The sequence below is a fragment of the Hemiscyllium ocellatum genome, chromosome 17 (assembly GCF_020745735.1).
Source record: "Hemiscyllium ocellatum isolate sHemOce1 chromosome 17, sHemOce1.pat.X.cur, whole genome shotgun sequence".
Lineage (NCBI taxonomy): Eukaryota > Metazoa > Chordata > Chondrichthyes > Orectolobiformes > Hemiscylliidae > Hemiscyllium > Hemiscyllium ocellatum.
This window is the reverse complement of record NC_083417.1, coordinates 81,519,027-81,525,500: the sequence shown is the minus strand read 5'-3', so window position 1 is coordinate 81,525,500 and position 6,474 is coordinate 81,519,027. Positions and strand designations below refer to the sequence as shown.

Genomic DNA, 6,474 nt, shown 5'->3' with positions numbered 1-6,474 from the left:
GAGGCCATCCTCATGGGAACCGAACTTAGCTATCAGCCTCTGTTCGGGCACCTTTATCTGCTGCCTGCTCTGAATTCCGCTTTGGAAGGTTGTCACCCGAAATTCCGAGGTGGAATGTCCTGGACCGCTGATGTGCTCTCCAACCGGGAAGGGGCACACCTGTCTGTTGATCGATGTACAGTGCTCATTCATCCGTTGCTGTAGCCTCTGCTCGGTTTCAACAATGTACCATGCCTCAAAACATCCTTGCCTGCAGCGTCTTTCTTTTTAGATTAACGTCAGTTTAAACATTATGGCACGGACACAGCACACAGGAACTAACAACTTCAACATATCTGGGTTGAGACTAATTGTCAAAGTTTACCTGAGAATTTAACTATTAAAAGGAAGTTTTGTGAATCACGTAACAAAGAAGTGAACATAACATAGTCATTTTGAACAGACGGAAGATTTAACAAATAATCAAGGTATTTTTCAATATATAATTTCAGTTACATCACACTGTTAACTTTTGCTATCAATTCTGTTTCTTACAACTGTGAACTCCACGACCAACTGATGACGGAGCAGCTCTCCAAAAGCTGATGCTTCCAATGAAACCTATCGGACTATGACCTGTTGTTGTGTGATATTTAACTTCCTATTATAATGCGGATCTCACAATTGAAACAGAGCTGATGAAGCATTTATTCTCTCAGACAGTTCTGGATCAGTGGACTTTCTTGTACGAGAAGTTTGTTGAGGAAAGGCCATTCGGTGGAATCAGGCTGAGATCGACAGATCTTCAAACAGCAAAGACATAAAGCGTTTTTGGGAAAGGCAAGAAAGTGGAGTTCAAGGTTATTAGATCAGACATGAAACCATTCAGTAGCAGAGCAGACCTGGTGGTCTGAATGGTGTCTTTCTGTTCCTAAACTAGTTGGCCTTAATATGAAGCTGCAAAACCGACCTGAGTCAAATGTGGCAAATTAAAAATGCGTGGACACCCAGAACATTGTACCGATGTGAAATGTACAAAGAACATCACACAAAGGGCAGACAATGTAGGTAATTAATCCGGAGTGATCAGTATACCAAGGTAAACTGGAATAACAATATTCATTATCTACATTAAACCTGGCTCCACTAGGCATGTAGTTAACTCTCACAAACCACCATTCCCCTTCCATTTTTGTGACACCCTCTCCGTTCTTGATTTAAACTGATTGAACGTCAGGCAATTACAGCTGACATTGCTGGTGTGGACATGTAACATACAGGGAAGTGATTTGGACTGCTGCACAGCATCATTCTGCTTTGAAAGATTAGGCATTATTTCATATTGATTACTGTAAACGTTAAACTTTAACAAGCCATTACAGTGAAAGCATTGAATCCTCATCACTATACTAACAGGGAAGATTTCTGTTAACACCACTCTGGACATCATGAGATTCGTCATTCTATTTTGCCATCCGTCTATGCATGGTCCCCTCGGCTCTATTCCCGTCTTGTTGGTTGTTTTACAATACTGAGGCTATCCAATCGTCTGTTGTATTTCAGTTTCTCTCTGAGTTGGCAATGTGCTGGCTCAGTGGTGATAACACTGTTCTTGTAAACTAGAAAAGTGCTTGAAATAGCCCATTCCTGTTTTTCATTCCAATAATTTGAGGAAAACGGTTCGGCAGGACAGGAAAAAACGGGCGTGAGCAGTAGTCCAGTTTGGCAGCAAGAACGAGGTGAGATCGTATCAACTAGAGACTGATGGGGAAAGAATGAGCAAGGAACACTGGGACGGGAGGGGCTGAGTGCTTCCTTTCTTTGCTGGTGTTGAAGTCTGAAATGGGACAATATCAGCCAAGTGGGTGAAATGTTACTTTCTGCTTGTTTTCTCCCGAGTCCTGAGTCTCTCCTGGGGAAATGTGTCTGCGTGCTTCAGTCTGTGTGTAAAAATGGGATTCAGCTCCCCGACTGGGTGTGAACACATTTTTCACATCTCAAACTTCAATTCCATTTATTGTGTCTTACGAGATTAAAACGTTCCAGAGAAATTAGCATTGAGATGAACACGTGAAACGCCAGAGTTTACAAAGTTACAGACCAAGTGCTGGGAAGTGAGATGATGGGATCCATTTCTGTGCTGTAAACACTCGATAATTCAATCATTTTTGAGGGCAAACATATCTGCAGTGACATAATTCCAAAAGCCGTGATATGAAGAAACAGCGCAACTGGTTCTGCCCTCATCCCTGGTGGTATAGTGGTTAGTATTCGGCGCTTTAACTGAATGGCCTGGGTTTCTTTACCGTTCAGGAAATCATGACTTATTGTTCTTGACGCAGAGAGAGCAGCTTTACCAGGAATCTCTTTAATGCCTTAGATCAGTCAATACCCCAACCCTTGAATGAAGGGAAAAGTGCCTTTCCTCTCTCTGCACAGTTGGACAGCTCATTCTTCATTCTCCTCTGATTCCAATTCCCAAAGAGTTTCAAAGAACTGACAAAACCGAGTCTCAGCTATTTCTTTTCTGTGCTTTTCATGCACAAGAGCTGCAGCGATTGAGTGGGTTGGTTTTTGAAAGTTAAACGTACCTTATGAACAATGTGTGAGGCTATTCCAAGATTGCCTTCTCTGACAGCGCTGGGATATGACTGATGTTCTCAATGATATGGAAGTGCCAGTGTTTGAGTTGGGTAGACAAAGTTAAAAATTACACAACGTCAGGGCATAGTCCAGCAAGTTTATTTGGAAACACTAGCTTTCAGCGAGCCGCTCCTTCATCAGGTGGGTGCCTTTCTGCAAAAACTTGATATGTGTGTCAATTTACGCGATCTTTTGGAAGATCATCTGGACTTTAACTGACCGTTCGTAGTGTCGATGGTATCCATGACTTAGATGTGTTGGTGTTGGACTGGGGTGGACAAATTTAAAAATCATACAAAGCCAGATTAGAGTCCAACAGTTGACAACCACCTGATGAAGAAACAGTGCACGGAACACTGGTGCTTCCAAATATGCTTGTTCGGTACAATCTGATGCAATGTGATTTTTAACTTTGAGAGGTCTTGGTAATGTTTAATTGATCGAAGACAGTAAACGAATTTTCGTTCGTGGAGATGAAAATTTCAAATATTATCCACCTCGGTGTAACATAAAAAAGTTTGGATGTGTGCTGAATCTCCACAATGCGCTTGCACCAAGCAAAATTTGAACCTGCACCTGCCTGATCCGTAGCCATACGAATGGCTGGACCACTGGCCAGATGCACAACTGAAATTTTGCACGCTGCAGAGCTGTGGTGCTGACAATGATATGAGCAATAACAGTAACAGTCACAAGGTGAACAAACAACAAAGATAATCACCATCAATGATCCACTTCAAATTGTCTTAAACAGAACTACCATTCACAATTTGAGCAGCCAATCAATGATGTCGCTGCTGATCAAGAAAATTGCAACTTAATTTGCTGCGTATTCACCCTAATTAGAGGTAAACTCCAGCCTAATCATAACATCGCATATTCCCATTAATTTTCAGATTTAGATTACGTTAATGACCTGTCCGTATTTGCAGGCAAGTGAACAACGTGAAATGAGTGAAAACGTCCTTCCGGTGATATAATCCAGTGCAGAGTCGGCCAGAAAAGAAAAGACAAAGACATGAAACATCACTCCCATTTCTCTCAGTACCAATGCATTTTCCTGAGTTGGATATTTGCAGGACTTGTCTTTAGTATCGAAAGTATTAATTATTTTCCTGGGAAAGTTTCTTCATAAATCAATTAACATCGGAGTTTTGAAACCTATTTTATTTCAGATTAAAATAGTTGAATATCCTTTCCCCCAGCCTAATGTCCTAATCCTCCCTTCTATTCCATGCAAATACCAGCAGCTCCAGGTGAGGTTGGAGCCCCCAACCTGACGTTGCAATGCTCCTTGCTTCTCCATGTCAATAGCAGCTTCTCCAATTTAAGTAGGGGCTCCCAGTCTGATGCCTCAATGCTCCCTGCTCCATGTCAGTAGAAGCGGTCCAGTTGAGGTTGGATCTATCACTCTGATGTCCCCATGCTTCCCGCTGCTACTTGACATTAAAAGCTGTTCCAGGTAAGAGTGGAGCTCCCAGACGGATCTCGCAAAGCTCCTTGTCAACTGAAGCTGCTTCAAATTAGGTAAGATCCCGCAGTCTGATGCTCCAATGCTCCCTGCTGCTTCATGTCAATACAGGCTGCTCCAGGTGAGTCTGCATTTCCCAGTCTGATGTCCCAATGCTCTCTGCTGCTCCACGTCAATAAAAGCTGCTCCAGGTGTGGTTGGAACTCACAGACTGATGTCACAATGCTCCCTGGTCCATGTGAGCAGACGCTGCTCCAGATGAGGTGAGAGCTCCCAACGCTTGCAACTCACACACCTCTATATCAACTTAGAAATAGTGCCCACTGACCATTTCCACCATTGGAGCCATTGGTGGAATATCCACATCATGTGAATTTAATATTATTTTTCGTCAGCCCCAAATCATTACTTCCAAAAGACATTCTTTCTTAAATATTGTTTATCATGTGCATATTGCAGTCAATCCGAAGTTAGATAATGGTGCTAATTGATGTATGCTCAATATGTTTCATGTTGAGTAACTGCCACTTAGCAAGGGCAATGTTTGTAATGAAATTGCACTTTTATTCCAGGTGAGGGAATGTGGTTTGTATTATTTAAAATGAACTTGTCCACTGTGTACAATGATGAAATGGATCTCAATTTCAAAACAAACTTGGTTACGTTGTCATCCATCTTTACATGTGGCGTCCTCTTCTTTCAACCACACGGGTATTAGAACGAAACGTGTATTAATGACATGCGTATAAAGACGCATTAAATCATTTTTCATGCTAATGCTGCATGAATTTGCGATTATTGATCCACAGTTTAGGTTCAGTCCCTACAGTGAACATGCTGACTTCTCCAGTTGTTCATAGTTCATTGTGATGCATCCAGTGTGTGCATAACGTTTTGGAGCTTGCTTCCCACATCTTGTGTTTATCTGTGCCTTGTTCCCAGCCTTCATCAATGGCGAGAGCAAAGGGTGAGGAAGAGACCAATGTGTAAGTCTCTCCGTATCCATGCATGGCACCCATATATGCAATTCTCTCCTGTGCATTTATAGCCAGTTCTCGGTGCCCAACATCCTCGCCCTGCCCCTTTTGAAATATTTCCATTATTTTGTGCTGTCTCTCTGTGCTCTTCTCACCAACATGAATCACTTCTACTCAACCTGCTCCAGATTTCATTTGACAAAACAGTCATTAAGAATCCCATGACATAAACATGCCCTTCGCATCTCTTGTTATTTGGTTTTCCTGGATCTCTTTCATATGATAAAAGGTCACAGCACCTTGACTTGAAAAAGAAAATCGCGTTACTTTTCATTATCCCAATGCGATCTTCGTTTCAAAGCAGTTTAAGCAACTGACTCAAATTATTCTTTGAGATTTTATAATAGCGTCGATGCATATAAATTGACCATTGAAGTTCCAATTTCAATAAGACAGGTGTGAGCATACAAAAATTGCAACATTGAAAACAGCGACGAGAGTGGGATTCGAACCCACGCGTGCAGAGCACAATGGATTAGCAGTCCATCGCCTTAACCTCTCGGCCACCTCATCACATATGCATGCACTTATGAATAAGTGAATTGCGTAAATTATGCAGAACAGTAAATATTTCTCCCTGGTCCAGTGAAATGCTAAGTAGGACAGTACGGTCCCAAGACTATGGTCTGACATCTGGGTTGTGGGGCAACGGCATTCCCACTGTGACACTCTGCTCACAGTGATCTGAACAAAAATCAAGAAAAGACTATGTAACAAAGTCTGTTGAATTCTGTGAAGATTTGAAGTCAACGGAATGAAGAACCCGAAAAAGCAGGAGGTGTTCTTTCAAGAAAGAGTTGGATAGAGCTCATAAGGATAGTGTAATCAAGGGTTATGGGGATAAGGCAGGAACAGGATACTGATTGAGAATGATCATCCATAGTCATAATGAATGGTAGTGCTGGCTGGAAGGGCAGGATGGCCTACTCCTGCACCTATTGTCTATTGTCGATTAAATTGCCTGTGAGGAATTGTTTTCCAGACTGGAGGAGAGTGCATAGTGCTCAATGTCATTATTCGGAACACCTTTCTTCCGCTCAGATATTTTTGACACGCACCTGTGTACAGAACAGACAATTTCAAAATCCTAAATGAGGCTAAACTGACAATTGAATTCAACAATGCAAAACCCTTGATCTGTGTCATTTTCCTGGGCCATGCTTCACCAAGTCACTGTATGATCACAGCAACACAGTGAGCAAGTGTCAGAAGGAAAATGAGTGCAGTACCAGAGAGAATGCTGGGAGCAGCAGTTGACACGCGGGGAAGTGCATTTCCCATAACAGGAACACTTCCCAAACAACGGACTGTGGTGGAAGAATTCAGAGGGGGTTTACACTTTGG

The 6,474-nt window shown here is 42.2% G+C and overlaps 1 non-coding gene across 1 annotated transcript; it reads right to left on the bottom strand.

The window, feature by feature from the left end:
- Positions 1 to 5,561: 5,561 nt before the first annotated feature.
- trnas-gcu (transfer RNA serine (anticodon GCU)) lies at positions 5,562 to 5,643 on the bottom strand. The gene has a single exon. It is a non-coding gene; the product is annotated as a tRNA-Ser (tRNA).
- Positions 5,644 to 6,474: the final 831 nt, after the last annotated feature.